At 36.7% G+C, this 15,111-nt stretch overlaps 1 protein-coding gene across 2 annotated transcripts in view; it reads left to right on the top strand.

Annotated features, from left to right (window-relative positions):
• Positions 1-15,111, top strand: part of LOC103351928 (transmembrane protein 182) — a 297,822-nt gene that overhangs the window by 222,223 nt on the left and 60,488 nt on the right. The window lies entirely within an intron of this gene.

Genomic DNA, 15,111 nt, shown 5'->3' with positions numbered 1-15,111 from the left:
AAAGAGCTACTGAATCTAGCCATATTTGTCCAAGTGATTTTTAGGGTAAAACAAGGAAGAGTTTCCTCTACTTCAAGGGCCTGCCTCCCCTACATCACAAAAGGGATAGTTTATTTGTAAGATATTTTTGTTAGTGTTAAAGATCCACAAGCCTAAATTAATACATTTGGTGTACAGTAGAAACAGACAGTGTTTTTACTTGAGCAGGTGGTGCTAGAAAGGAAACTTGGAGAGGTTTTTCGCTGTCTTCTTCTTAAATTTATAGCATTCATTTACAAAGTACTTACTCAATACCATACTCGAACCTTAATACTTCACATATTATTGTACTTAATGTTCACAAAAATATTTATTATTATACCCACACATTGCAGATGAGGAAATTGAGGCATTAAGCACTTGCATAACTTTGTTTCCACAATAGTGAAGTAAGAGTTCAAAGCCAAGTATTGAAACAAGGTTCTTTGATACCCAGGTTTCTAATCTTTAAAGTATATTGTCTTTATTCTGTTTCCTTCTATAAATATGAAGGGATATTTCTTCTAAATAAAATGAGTCATGAGGAGAGCAAAAATTCAGTTGAGACAAGAAGGCTAAAGTGCTATAATCTGACAATGACCTGAAAGTGGGGGACTTTTCTGGGAATCATGGGAAGGACACATTTAAGACTTAAACATAGGATGTATGGCTAGGCAGTGGAGGTTGAGTTCATAATTCTATCATGTATGTCTTTATGGTCTTTTTTACCTGAGGCGTCAGATGAAAATACCGTCTTATCAGTATATCAGTATAAAATTCTATCAAAAATGTGTTTATAGAAAGGAGTGTAGTGCCCACATCCTGCACAAATGCCGGTTCAAGACCCGGCTGCTCCACTTCCAATCCAGCTCTCTGCTATGGCCTGAGAAAGCAGTAGAAGATGACCCAGGTCCTTGGGCCCCTGTACCCACATGGGAGAACCAGAAGAAGCTCCTGGCTCCTGGCTTCAGATTGGTACAGCTCTAGCCATTGCGGCCAATTGGAAGTGGATGGAAGACTCTCTCTCTCTCTCTCTCTCTCTCTCTCTCTTTCCCTCTCCTCTCTTTGTGTAACTCTTCAAATAAAATAAATAAATCTTAAAAAAAGATGTCATTTGATACACTTTCATCTCATATCAGAATTTCTGGGTTTAAGTTCCAGCCAGCTTCCCTCTCAATTCCAGCTTCCTGCTAGTACATCCTAGGAGGAAGCAAAGTGATCGCTGAAGCAATTGAGTCCCTGCCAACCACGTGGGAATTTATCTAACCTAAATGAATTTATCTGAAGAATATGAGAATGGGAGATCTCTCTCACTCTCTCTCTCCCTCCCTCCCTCTATCCCTCCCTGTCTCTACTTTTCTCTTTGTTCTCTCTTTCTCTGAAGTTAAATTGAATTAAATTTAAAAGAAAGGAAATAATGAGTAGGGTGATGTTATTTCTTTTTCCCTGTGACTACTTAGAATGCCTTAAGAGTCCTCATCCTTCCCATTTCTACCTAAAACTTTAAAAAATCCATCTACACTACTTCGCTAATCCCAATGTTATCTCTGGGCCTCTTATTAGTACTAGAGCATTATCATTTTAAAAAAAAGATTCAGTAGTAAAAGAGAAAAGGCAGGCAGCTAAAATATTTTAGTGGTTCCTAAGCAAAACCAAAACCAAAACAAAACCAAAAGAGGCCAGCCTTGTGGTGCAGTGAGTTAGGACGCCCCCTGTGATGCAGGAATTCTATGTGTGAGTGCTTGTTTGAGTTCCAGCGGCTCTGCTTCCAATTCAACTTCCGATAAATATACTTGGGAAGGAAGCAGAAGATGGCTTAAGTATGTGGGTCCCTTCAATCCATGTGGGAGACCAGGATGGAATTCCTGGCTCCTGGCTTCAGCTTCGACCACACCTGGCTGTTCTGGCACTTTTGGGAGGAAACTAAAGGAGGGAGGGTCTCTGTCTCTCCCTTTCTCTGTGTTGCTCTGCTTTTCAAATAAATAAATAAATCTTTTAAAATAAACAAAATAAAAGGACAGTTATGAAAAGAAAAAGTAGAGTCACCAATAAGAACAAATCAAAGTAAAGGAATAAAAATTAAAAAAGACATGGTGCATGCATGTGGCACAGCAAGTTGAGCTGCCTGTTATGACGCTGACATCCAATATCAGCATGTTGGTGCAAGACCTGGCTATGCCATTTCCAATCCAGCTTCTTGCTGATTCATTCTGGGAGGCAGCAGATGATGGCTCAAGGATTGGGGTCCCACATGAGACACCCAGATGGAGTTCCTGACACCTGGATTTGGCCTGACCCAGCCCTGGATGTTGAGGGCATTTGGGAAGTCAAACGACTCTCTCTCTCTCTCTCTCTCTCTCTCATCTCTGCCTCACTCTTACTGTACTTTTCAATGAGATGAAAAATAAACATAAATGAACATTACAATAAAAAGCCCTCTCATGCCGACTACTTTTTAGTAGATACTACTATCCTGAAACTTTATCTGTCGTTTCGACAGTGACCAAATTGATGGTGTGTTTTTTAAATGTGTCTAATGTGAAAACAGAGGACAAGTTTGGGTAAGTCCAATATATCTACAAAGTGTGCTGTTTTAGGAAAAAATTGCCCAATTCATTTATCTTGAGATGACACATTCATATTTGTCCTTATATGGAATCAAATTAGGAGGTTGCCTGTGGGGTGACATTTGATAACTAATGTTCTACTATTAGTGACTTGTTCCATAGAGAAATTCATTGACTTCTTTAAAAAATGTAAAAGAATATAAAAAGGGAAAAAATATTCCCAACACTTTTCTTATGAATTAATTTATGAACTAGTTTTCCTGTGTAATAGAGTAGAAGTCTTGGGCTCTCAGCTGTGACTATTTGTGATAGCAGGAGTTCAAAGTAGATATTGTGGAGAGGGCAAAGATTGAAGATGTAAATCTCAATGAAGTTAGGATTTGCTTCTTTCACAACTTAGTTAAGAGTTGGGAAAAGTCTCTTGGCTTCTTTATCCATGGACTCTATTTCTTAACGTTTTTGAGTTAGTGTCACAATAAATCACACACTCTATGCAAGCTTTACCAGAGTTGTCCTGTGTTTCAGTTACAGTTTGTGCCATTCTGCAAGTTCCCACCTGCCTATCATGTGTCAGTTACAGATTTCCAAAAAGGAAGCATCACCACCAATTCTGGTTTTTATCCAGGAGGTTATGCAAGAACTAAAAATACATGAAGAGATTAAAACAGTACAGCAGAAGCTACGACACCTGCCTCTGTCAGTCAGGAAGACAGTTGCAAAGGTGCTAGAAGCTCTTATCCAAATGGGAGTAGTTGAAAGAGTGCATACATCTAACTAGGGAGGGAATCATGAATAAATTAGGAGGAATTCAAATTAATGCTAATGTGTGCAAGAGCTGTAATTGTTGGCTGCAATGGTTGAAAATGTTTGTGTCATTTCTATCCATTCCCTCTTCCTCTAAATGATTGAACTGCTCCAGTGTAACCAGATTCTGGGATGCAGCCATTCTGGGAACTAATATATATATATATATATATATATATATGTATAATATATATTTTATATATATTATATAATATATATTATATGTATGTAAATTATTGGGGATAAATTGGAAGGATAACACCTATGATAGTTCTTCATAAGTGATTTTTTGCAATTTTGGTGGACTGTATCATTTAGCTTACATGAATAATAAATAACAAACAAATAAAATGTCAAAAATTATGACACAATAAATTAATCCTGAATTGTTTTCAAGGTGATGATAGGGAGTTCAGTGAATGGTAAGGAGGTTTTTCTAAGTGAAATGAATTAACATTTTCATATATTAATCACTTCCTCTAGAAAATTCCCCCTCATTAGTTTCTATGAATGGAAAATAAACACTTGAAAAATTAATTTGTGAAATTTTGACTCAAACAGAAGGGAGAAAAATTCAGTTATTTTGGGAATGGCTAAATAATGGTTCTTAATATATTCGTTCTTCAATTTCAAGTAGAATGTTTCTCCAGATTAATAGCCCATCTTAGTTTTATTTTAATAGGTCACTACTTGAGGAAGGTTAGAACCTTTAGATGATTATACTAGAAATCTTAAACATCCAACAATTTTTCTTATATGTATCCAGGGAGGCTACCATTAATCGACCATTTTTGGGCCTGGTTAAATACAATTATATAACCAACATTTTCAAGACTTCTTGCACCCTCATTTTCTAAATTGTGGTCATGTTCTTAGACATAATGCAGTTCCCACTGCTGCTAAACACCCACCCTAATGAGAGAAGTTTGATTCATATTTAGTACTCAATAATTTGTATTTGTCTTTATTTTTGTTTCATGAAAAAATTTAGAGCTGTTGATAATTAGTGTCTAAATTAATATATTAAAAGACTGTGATAACTATTAATCTTATATTTTAGTTTGACTTTTTCAATCAAAACTGGATGATTCAGTGATCAATAAAATTTGTAAAAGAAAACATCTTTCCTACATTCTAATATTTCTCATTGAAATTGGCTTTGTAAAAGCTGAGACCAAAAACAGGATGAAAATGACAAAAGTATTTATTGAGAAAGTCTGTTTGGCATGCAGAATTGATTAATCTCTTAGTCTCTTTTAGTGAGGTGAAGTCTGCAATTTTGGTAGCATAGAGGGAACTCTTGACCAGAAGGGAATTATTCTAATTATATTCATGTATATGGCCTCCATCTTTACCAGTCTAGTCTAATCATGATCAATCAGGAAATATCATTGTGCCTTTCATCTTTGATCATGAAAATCTCTCCATGAAACCCAAGTAACCAGTTATTCTTCATATCCAAGACTCCAATTCTTTTGCCCCGAACATTTCTCCTTTTAGATGCCATAAAACATTCTTTATCTTCTGTAAACCTTTCATGCATTCCCTTGTTCACAGTCATTCAAGAAAACCCTATGCTCAAAGCATCTTATCTAATAATACTCTCAACTTCTTTTTCTAATGCCCAGATTTGTTAAGACATTATTTTGCCCACAGGCTTTTCAGTAAATAGCTATTTTTCTCTTTGATCTCCTGTGTACCACAAGGTTTAGAATATAGCAGATGGCCTCCTTGTTCCTTATTGACTCTTCAGATCATTTTGCCTCCCTTCTCCATAATGATACCTCTCTTTGACTTTTCACGTCATGAGATTGTATTACTTATTTATCAACCTTATTTCAGGCATCTACCAACAAACATGTTTTTACTTCTCATTTCTTAAATCTTTCAACTTCTTGCTTAAAATAAATTTAACATTACTTCTGTTATAATTCTTGGTAATTACAATGTGCATGGAAAATATCTAACATCCTCGTCCTATGGATTATTTATTAAATTTATTTATTGGAAATGCAAGGGGAGTGGAGAGGAGAGGGGGGAGGGGAGAGGAGAGGAGAGGTGGAGAGGGGAGGAGAGGAGAGGGAAGGGGAGGGAAGGGGAGAGGGTGAGGGGAGGAGAGGAGAGAGATAATCTTCCATCTTCTGGTTCACTCCCCCAAGTGGTCGCAATAGCCAGAGTTGGGTCAGGCTGAATCCAGGAGCCTGAAACTCCGAGTCTCCCATGTTTGCTCAGGAACTTTTATAGATTATAGAATATGTCAATTTTCTATACTATTAGTGGAAGTAGGAATCTGTAGATATTCTTCACATATGAAGAATATGTGGATGGCTTAATAAGAAGTTACTACTTTGGAAAAAAAGAATACATTGTCTTCTTGACTTTGAGGGGAGCGAATGTGACAAGAAAGGAAAACTGATGCTTTCTGAGGGCTTTGTTAGCAGATGTAAGTTTACAGAGAAGCTTGGGAAAATGAATGAAAGAGCCAGCATTTGCTGAAAGATAGCTTTTTTTTTTTTTTTTTTGACAAGCAGAGTGGACAGTGAGAGAGAGAGACAGAGAGAAAGGTCTTCTTTTGCCGTTGGTTCACCCTCCAATGGCCACCACGGCTGGCGCGCTGCGGCCGGTGCACCGCGCTGATCCAATGGCAGGAGCCAGGTGCTTCTCCTGGTCTCCCATGCGGGTGCAGGGCCCAAGGACTTGGGCCATCCTCCACTGCACTCCCGGGCCATAGCAGAGAACTGGCCTGGAAGAGGGGCAACCGGGACAGAATCCGGCGCCCCGACTGGGACTAGAACCCCGTGTGCTGGCACCGCAGGCAGAGGATTAGCCTATTGAGCCACGGCGCCGGCCTGAAAGATAGTTTTTTAAAATATATTCAAAAAAATGGAGAGAGAGAGAGAGATCGAGAGAGAGAGAGATCTTCTATTCGCTGATTCACTTCCCAAAAGACTGCCAACAACCACTCATGGGCCAGACCAAAGACAGGAGTCAAGAACTCCACCCATTTTGGATTCTATCAGCTAGTATTTACAGAAGGGAGAGAATGATCCAACATGGGAAGTGAGATACACAGCAGACCCATAGAATGGCAAATGTCCTAACAGCACTCTGGCCTCATAATCAGCCCTTAAGGCATGCGGATCTGGCTGAAATGCCCATGAGAGTATTTCAGGCATGGAAAGCCAAGACACTCTGGGGGAAAAATAAAACCTAAATGAAAGATCTCCATGAGTGAGATCCCAGTGGACAGAATGGGTCATCAAAGAAGGAGGTACCTTTGTCTGAAGGGAGGAGAGAACTTCCACTTTGACCATGGCCTTGTCTAAAAATTATCAGAGTCAGTGAACTCAGGGGGCTTCCATAGCCTTGGCAGCTCATGACAAGAGCCTAGGGTGATTACTGATGCCATAAACAAGAGTGTCAATTTGTTAAGTCAACAACAGGAGTCACTGTGCACTTACTCCTCATGTAGGATCTTTGTCCTTAGTGTGCTGTACATTGAGATTTAATGCTATAACTAGTACTCAAACAGTATTTTTCACTTTATGTTTCTGTGTGGGAGCAAACTGTTGAAATCTTTACTTAATGTATGCTAAACTGATCTTCTGTATATAAAGAGAATCGAAAATGCATCTTGATGTGAATGGAAGGGGAGAGGGAGTGGATAAGGGGAGGGTTGTGGGTTAGAGGGACATTATTGGGGGGAAGCCATTGTAATCCATAAGGTGTACTTTGGAAATTTATATTCATTAAATAAAAGTTAAAAAAAAAAGAACTCCACCCAGGTTTCCCACACTGGGGCAGGGATTCAAGTACTTGGGCCATTATCTGCTGCCTCAAGGCACATTAGCAAGAAGCTATATCACTCAATCCCAGGCACTCCAATTTGGAATATGGGTGTCTCAAGTGGCATCTGTGGCCTAGCCTGTTGTGCCATAATGCCCAATCTTGAAAGGTAACTTTAACAATCAACTAGTGAGTATTCTTCAGGGAAATGAGTAGGACATCAAGGGCCACAGAAATGAAGGAGAAGCAAAGTCAGCAGCTGCCAGATTGATTCATCATGCTATGAAACTATAAAAGGAATCTTTAACATTAGGTATACACAAACCAGTTTACTGTAGGGAGCAGGACATTCAAATCTAGAATAGCTGCAAATTTGTAGTATGTTGGAATTCAAGGCTAATAGCCTTCTGTGGGAGAGAAGGGCACGGATTTTTGAATGAAGTTTAAATTATATTATTTCTGAAAACTTCCAAATAAGCTTGATTTGAAAATTCAGAATACTTCTCTTAAGTATAATTCTGTTTTATCTGATTCCCAAAGTGTTGTATCAAAAAAAAGTAACTGTTTTACATACCTGATAAGATAATGAGCCACCAAATTCTTCTAAGGCAGTGAATCTGTATTTTTATCTTTAAAGCTATCCCTTACTAACCTGTGTAGGGATACTCTGCATTTGAATGGTGTGCCCTCCAAAAAACCTTGTCTTAGAAAAGAAGAGGTATGTATTATTTACTTGATATTTTATGAGGCGAGTGGTAACGTGCCACCTTAGAAGCAGAGAACAGTCATCAACAGACACTTTCACTGATACTGCCTTGATCTTGGACTCCCTAGCCTTCAGAGCCAAGAGAAATAAATTTCTATTATTTGTAATTTATCCAATATATTGTTATATCAATATGAATTCATTAGGACAAGGAATAATCAGCAAATTTTGGTTTAATATTTATTCTTGAAGGATATTCTCTCTGATGGTGCTGCTACTAACCAATGATATCTCTAAGTAAAGATAATTATGAAGTGCATGAGATGGTTGCTTCTTCTGGCCTGTCTTTATTGCAATTATTCTTTTCTTAAGCATGTTTTTTTTTTCTCACAATTTTCTCCCATACAAAAGGCAGAATAGATTAGAATGGAGACACATACAGTTCTGTAATAGAGTTAGGTAGAGCTCAAAAAGTTAAAGTGCGTTTGAAAGGATATCAGTTTGTAATTTTTCTGCCACTGGGGACCAAGGCCTTAAAAACTAACTCTATAAAATAACTGCTTTCTGTGTGGGTGCTTCCTTTCTTCTAGTTTCTCTTCTTTGTGTGTTTGTTTTTCTGTGTATCTCTCTGTCTCTGCCTGTCTTCTTTCCTTACCTGTTCTATGCAGAGTTCTCCTTCAAATCCTTCTCCACATTGCTTTGGAAAACTCCAGCTTCATGTGGAGGATGAGGGTGATTTAGCATTATCTTTTCTTCTCGTTTTCAACTCAAGTACCTTAGGCTTCAGTTGGATATTGATTAAAACTTAACTTAGTCATTGACGATCCTGAAAAGAAAAGGAGTGAGATCTACTACAGTGAACAAAACAAAAAATGAGTTTTCCAATTGTAAATTATTTGCATCAGTGACCAGAACTATCCTTGATTTTATTTAGGAAATAAGCAGACCTTATCAAGTTTCCTGGAAACAACATTGTGCAATGTATTTCTAAAAAAAAAAAAAAAAACCTAGAATATAGGATTATGTTGGTTCGACTGTAAAGGAATGTTAAATGTTTAAAGAGATAAGTATACTTACCTTAAATGGACATTACAAAATCCTTGTACCTAGTGAAACATCACATTTTATCACATAATATGTACAATTTTGCCTGTATATTTCTAAAAACATAGAAGATATTAGAAAAACATTATGTGAAAGAATATTTCTCATTTTCACATGTAATTTCATGTGAAATAATAAATGGCTGCATTATTACACTAAGCAGTATTTTTATACTTTTCTGGTCCCGTCTTACAGAACAAAAACTATCACAAGAGATCATGTTCTTTGCTATCTAGGGGAAATTGTACTAATTTAGGTTGGTAATTTTTTAACCCTTCACATTTTTAAAATCTACCTGTGTGAACTTGAGAAAATTGATCTTTCATTTCTTTATTTCTTTTTTTTTAAGATTTATTTTATTTATTTGAAAGACAGAGTTACAGAGAGAAAAAGAGAGAGGTCTTCCATCCGCTGGTTCACTCTCCAGTTGGCCGCAATGGCCAGAGCTGCACTGATCCGAAGCCAGGAGCCAAGAGCTTCTTCCGGGTCTCCCGCATGGGTGCAAGGGCCCAAGGGCTTGGACCATCTTCTACAGCTCTCCAAGGCCAGAGCAGAGAACTGGATTGGAAGTGGAGCAGCCGGAACTCGAACCGGTGCCCATATGGGATGCCGGCTCTTCAGGCCAGGGCTTTAACCCGCTGTGCCACAGCACCAGCCCCTCTTAATTTCTTCACACTGATTTCTTATAAGGAAAAAATAATGTGTAAAACACAAGGAAAAGATTTAATAGCATTATTTGATGCAGCAAATGTTAACTAAAATAATTGCTCGCAATTTTTACACTTGATATGATGTGACTGATAAGAACTCTGAGTCTTTCTTCTATAATACTTTTAGATTTTGTCTATCTACTGACAAAGTCAAACTTAGATTTACCAAACTAAGGAGAAATTGAATTTTTCGTTACTTTAGGTAATAAGGCAAAAAATATATGTGAAAGCAAAGGATGGAAAGAGATTAATAATCCTCAGAAACCAAGAAAAAAATCTATAGTCAAAAAGAAGCACATAGAGAAGTAAAGATATAGGGAACATATGTATGGAAGAGCTACAATCAATGACGTTCTTGTGTGCGGGGTCCCCTTATAAATTACATATAATAGAGGTAAACAATATAGGATGGTATATAGTCTAGTGTCAGATTGTGTGCTGCAAATACCTAGGTGCTGTTTAGAGTTATAAGAATGGAGAGTAACAATTGTGCTATTTAAAATCTTACTGGATGATGTTGAATAGTACAATTGCTATTTAAAGCTGTGAAAGCCTTTTCATATGCCTTTCATCTTAAAATATACATACAAGAATATAAACTGCATTAATAAAAGTCACCTATATTAACTTCCTGGGGCTAGTATATCAACGTAGCCCCAAACTAGTGGCTTAAAACAATATATTGTCTGACATTTTTGGAGGCCGGAATTCTGAAATAAAAGTGTTGACATGCTTTCTCTGACAACTCTAGGAGATAATCTTCCTTTGCCTCTTTTAGCTTCTGATGTTTTTTGCAATTCTTGATGTTCCTTGGCTTGGCTTTAGATGCCTTACTTTAGTCACACAGTGAGGTTTTCCCTGCCTTCATTTCATATTTCAGTTTGTATCTGTCTTTATGTTCAAATTTCATGTTCTCTTATAAGGACATCACTCATATTTGATTAACACCAGTCCTAACCACCTCATTTTAACTTGGTTATCTGTAAAAACACTTTGTCTCCAAATAGTGTCTCACTCTGAAATACTAGGGGTCAGAATTAAGAAATATTTTTTTTTCAGTGATAAAATGCAACCCATAACATCACCCTGATTCATTGGGTTCTTTTCATCAATGAATTGCTTCAGAACCCAAGCAAACTATTGATAGAGTAAAAAGGATTTGAAAGTCTTTTAAGAATATTTTTTGCACTTAGTATCTGGTGATAATTGCAGTTTTACAATAAAAAATTATCTTTAAGACAATTAGCTTTTGTTTTTTTTTATTTTTATTTTAAATTTATTTATTTGAAAGTTAGAGTTGCACAGAGAGAGAAGGAGAGGCAGAGAGAGAGGTCTTTCATCTGCTGGTTCACTCCCCAATCGTCTGCAAAGGCCGGAGCTGTGCCGATCCAAAGCCAGGAGCCAGGAGCTTCTTTTGGGTCTCCCACATGGTTGCAGGGGCCCAAGGACTTGGGCCATCTTCTACTGCTTTCCCAGGCCACAGCACAGAGCTGGATCAGAAGCAGAGCAGCTGAGATTGAAAGCAGTGGCCATATGGGACGCTGGCACTGCAGGCGGTGTTTTACCTGCTACGGCACAGCACTGGCCTCAGCAATTAGTTTTTGAGTAAGTATCCTTTGTATATACCTTCTATATTTCCAGTAAGTAGTGAAGTATGATTGTTTTGTACACAAAAGTATTCTTAGGTGTTTGTGATTTCTTCAAAGTAGATATGGAGTTAGAACACAAGAATCAAAAAAGGTGTTGGTATTATGATCAAAATCTATACCAAAATAGCATGTGTGTACATTAGCTTCCTAGGGATGCCATAACAAAGAACAATGAATAGAATGGCTTAAGTGAACAAAGAAATTATCAAATAGTTTTGGAGGTTAATGAAGTCAGTGCCAATATTACACTGAAGGTTGTGATGAAAGAAGATGTTCCAGGCTTTTCCACTTTGGCTTTTAGACAACACTCTCATTAGATTGTCACATAATCTTCCCTTTATGTGTGTCTGTCTCTATGGTCAAATTTTAATTTTTTGTAGGCAGCCACTGTAACTACATAATTTTATCTCAATTTCCTCTTTAAATTTCCTATCTCCAAATAAGTCAAATTCTAAAATAATGAAGTTATGACAACAAAGTATCAATTCAACTTCCCACAAGCACATATATAACATTGTCTGAATATATATAGGATTATTTGATCTGTATTGTAATCTGTAGTTTGTACATAGGAAATAATATAAGTGATATATATGGCTTTATAGATGATGTCCTAGCATTTATTGTAGCCTTAGGTCTCCAACTTACTTAACTATAATGTAAGAGAGTGAAAGTGATGGTAGTATTAGGATTGCCTTGAATATTCTTGAGTTTTGTCTTTCGTAATTCACAGTCTATAGTGAATTATTATGTAATATTTACTCAAGGCACATCTTGTAACTGACCATGGCATGGTATACTGGATCTTTTAAATTGCTCTGGACTAGATTGTGTCCCCCCCACCTAAAAAATTCATATGTTGAAGATCTAATACCCAATGTGACTGTATTTCAAAACAGGCTCTTTAAGAAAGCGGTTAAGCTTAAATAAGGACATTAACATGAACACAATGTATCAAAGAGATACCTGTACCCAATGTCTATAGCACCACTGTTCATAATAGCCAAAATATGAAATCAAACAAGGTGTGCATCATCAGATGAATGGATAAAGAACATGTGACACACACACACACACACACACACACAGAGGAATATTATTCAGTTATAAAAATAATGAAATTATTTGCATTAAAATGGAAATAACTAGAGGACACCATGTTGAGTGAAATAAGCTGCACAAATACAAATACTACATTTTCTCTCTTATATGTGGAAGCTAATATTTTTTAAAAAACGAACAAAAAAGATAAGAAAAAATGACAGCCTATGTACATTAGTTTTATTGCATATAGTGTTTTGTAAAAATTTATTTTAAAACTTTGTCAAATTGTTAATAATAATGTACCAATATAGTTTTAATGTTCTGTAACCATCTTAAAATTTACCATATATCCGAGCAATTTCATATTTTTATTTAATTTTTAATTAGTTTTTTACAGATTCAATGTGCTTTGTAGATACAATTCTGAAAACATAATGATAGTCTCTTCCTCCATCCCTCCTTCACTACCACCCTTCTTTCTTCTCCCTTTCTTTTTTTTTTAGCTTTTGAGATAGCATATTTCAAATTTACATTACAGTAAAAAGGCTTGACACTTTACCTAGTAAGAAGTTTAACAAGTAAAAGCAAGAAGACCCTAGTTTAGTGGGAATATAGACAATGGCTATTAATAATAATTGAATGGAAAAAGACCACGTTTAAAAAATTTAGGAGTCACTGTGCACTTACTCCTCATGTAGGATCTTTGTCCTTAGTGTGCTGTCCATTGAGATTTAATGCTATACCTAGTACTCAAACAGTATTTTTCACTTTATGTTTCTGTGTGGGAGCAAACTGTTGAAATCTTTACTTAATGTATGCTAAACTGATCTTCTGTATATAAAGAGAATCGAAAATGAATCTTGATGTGAATGGAAGGGGAGAGGGAGTGGATAAGGGGAGGGTTGCGGGTTGGAGGGACGTTATGGGGGGGAAGCCATTGTAATCCATAAGGTGTACTTTGGAAATTTATATTCATTAAATAAAAGTTAAAAAAATTGTTTATTTATTATTTGGAATTCAGAGTTACAGAGAGAGAGAGAGAGACAGAGAGAGAGAGAGCAAGATCTTTCATCCACTTGGTTCACTCCCCAAATGGTCACAATGGCCAGAATTGGGTGGATCTGAAGCCTGGAGCCAGGAGCTTCTTCCAAGTCTCTCACGTGGATTCTAGGGCCCAAACACTTGCACAATCTTCCACTGCCTTCCCAGGGATATTAGCAAGGAGCTGGATGGGAAGTGGAGCAGCCAGGACTCGAACCAGTGCCCATACGGAATGTCAGCACTGCAGGCTGTGGCTTTACCCACTATGCCACAGAACTGGCCCCAAGACGATTTCATTTGAGTATTGTTTATAGCTCTTGCTTATATTCCTGCTGAACTCTGACCTTTTTGCATTTTATTTGTTGAGCTCTTTATTTAAGGAAGCATTAATCTTCTGAGTATAATGCAAATTTAAAATATGTTGTCTCAGTAATAAAAAAAGAATAAAAAGAAAACGCGGGATATATGCACAAGAGAACACTATTCAGCTTTAAAAAGAAGAGTAAGATTCTGACATTTGAAGCAAAATGGAAGGAACTGGAGGATATCTTGCTGAGTGAAATAAACCAGATACAGAAAGACAAATACCAAATGTTCTCCCTCTTTTTGTGGGAGCTAGAGTTATAAAACAAAAACAAAAACAAAACAAAACATAAAAACCCTCAATCTGAACGCAGAATGTTGATTATTGGAGGCTGAGAGAGGTGTGAAGAATAAAAGGAATTTGGGTCGTAAAAATAGGGGAAGCTGGGTAAAAATAGGGGAAGCTGGGTATGGATTCATTAACTGTGACAAACATACTAATATGATATGTTAATAATATGGGAAGTAGGGTGAGAGGTACGTGGAAAGCATATCACTACTTTGCAATTTTTGTTTCATAAACTTAAAACTCTTCTGAAAATAAAATGTTTTTTAAAAATGAGGTCATTTTTTTAGGCCCCAAACAAATAGGTATGGTGTCTTTATAAGAAGATAGAGACACGAGGGATGTGCACACTCTTTCCAAGAGTTGAACACGACATACCTTGAGTACTCAGGTAGAAAATATCTGCACATATGATGGGTATAACCTTCACAAATACAAAGTATTCTTGGAGCCAGAGGTAAACATGTTTTTACTGGGGAGTATACTGTCCTTTGAATATTATTGAAGTGTGATAACAGCCAACCTACAAATTAGGAATTACCCCTGGGCCAGACCATGTGAAAATGTAATTTTATTATTCGACACATGAATTTGGAAAACAAATTCAAATAACCTGTTTTGTCATAGTAGTAGCAACACTGACATGTTTGCTACTACTTGAAAGGAATGTGGCTGATGGGACATATTTTATCTGCTGAATCCCTTCCAATCCCCACTAGATAAGAAATCAAAGTCCAATAAAACTGTAATTTGTGCTCATATTTCATCTCTTCTACTTAGTGAAGTGCTCACAGATTGTATCTAGTTAATATCTCTCTTTTAAGCAGTGCTGGAACATAATATTTCCCAGTTAATATGCATTTAGCTAATGTTTCCTTTATAAACAACCTGATACTTCTAAACATTTGACCTGATTTATTAGTTTAAATCAGATGAGCTTATTTATAAATCATCATAGCTTATAATAAATTGAATTAGATATTTCAAGAAAAACAAATCATTTTATGATTATTAGTCCATACCAGATCTAGAA

The sequence above is a fragment of the Oryctolagus cuniculus genome, chromosome X (genome assembly GCF_964237555.1).
Source record: "Oryctolagus cuniculus chromosome X, mOryCun1.1, whole genome shotgun sequence".
Classification (NCBI taxonomy): domain Eukaryota; kingdom Metazoa; phylum Chordata; class Mammalia; order Lagomorpha; family Leporidae; genus Oryctolagus; species Oryctolagus cuniculus.
The sequence above is the reverse complement of the archived record's forward strand: the minus strand, read 5'-3'. Positions and strand labels throughout refer to the sequence as shown.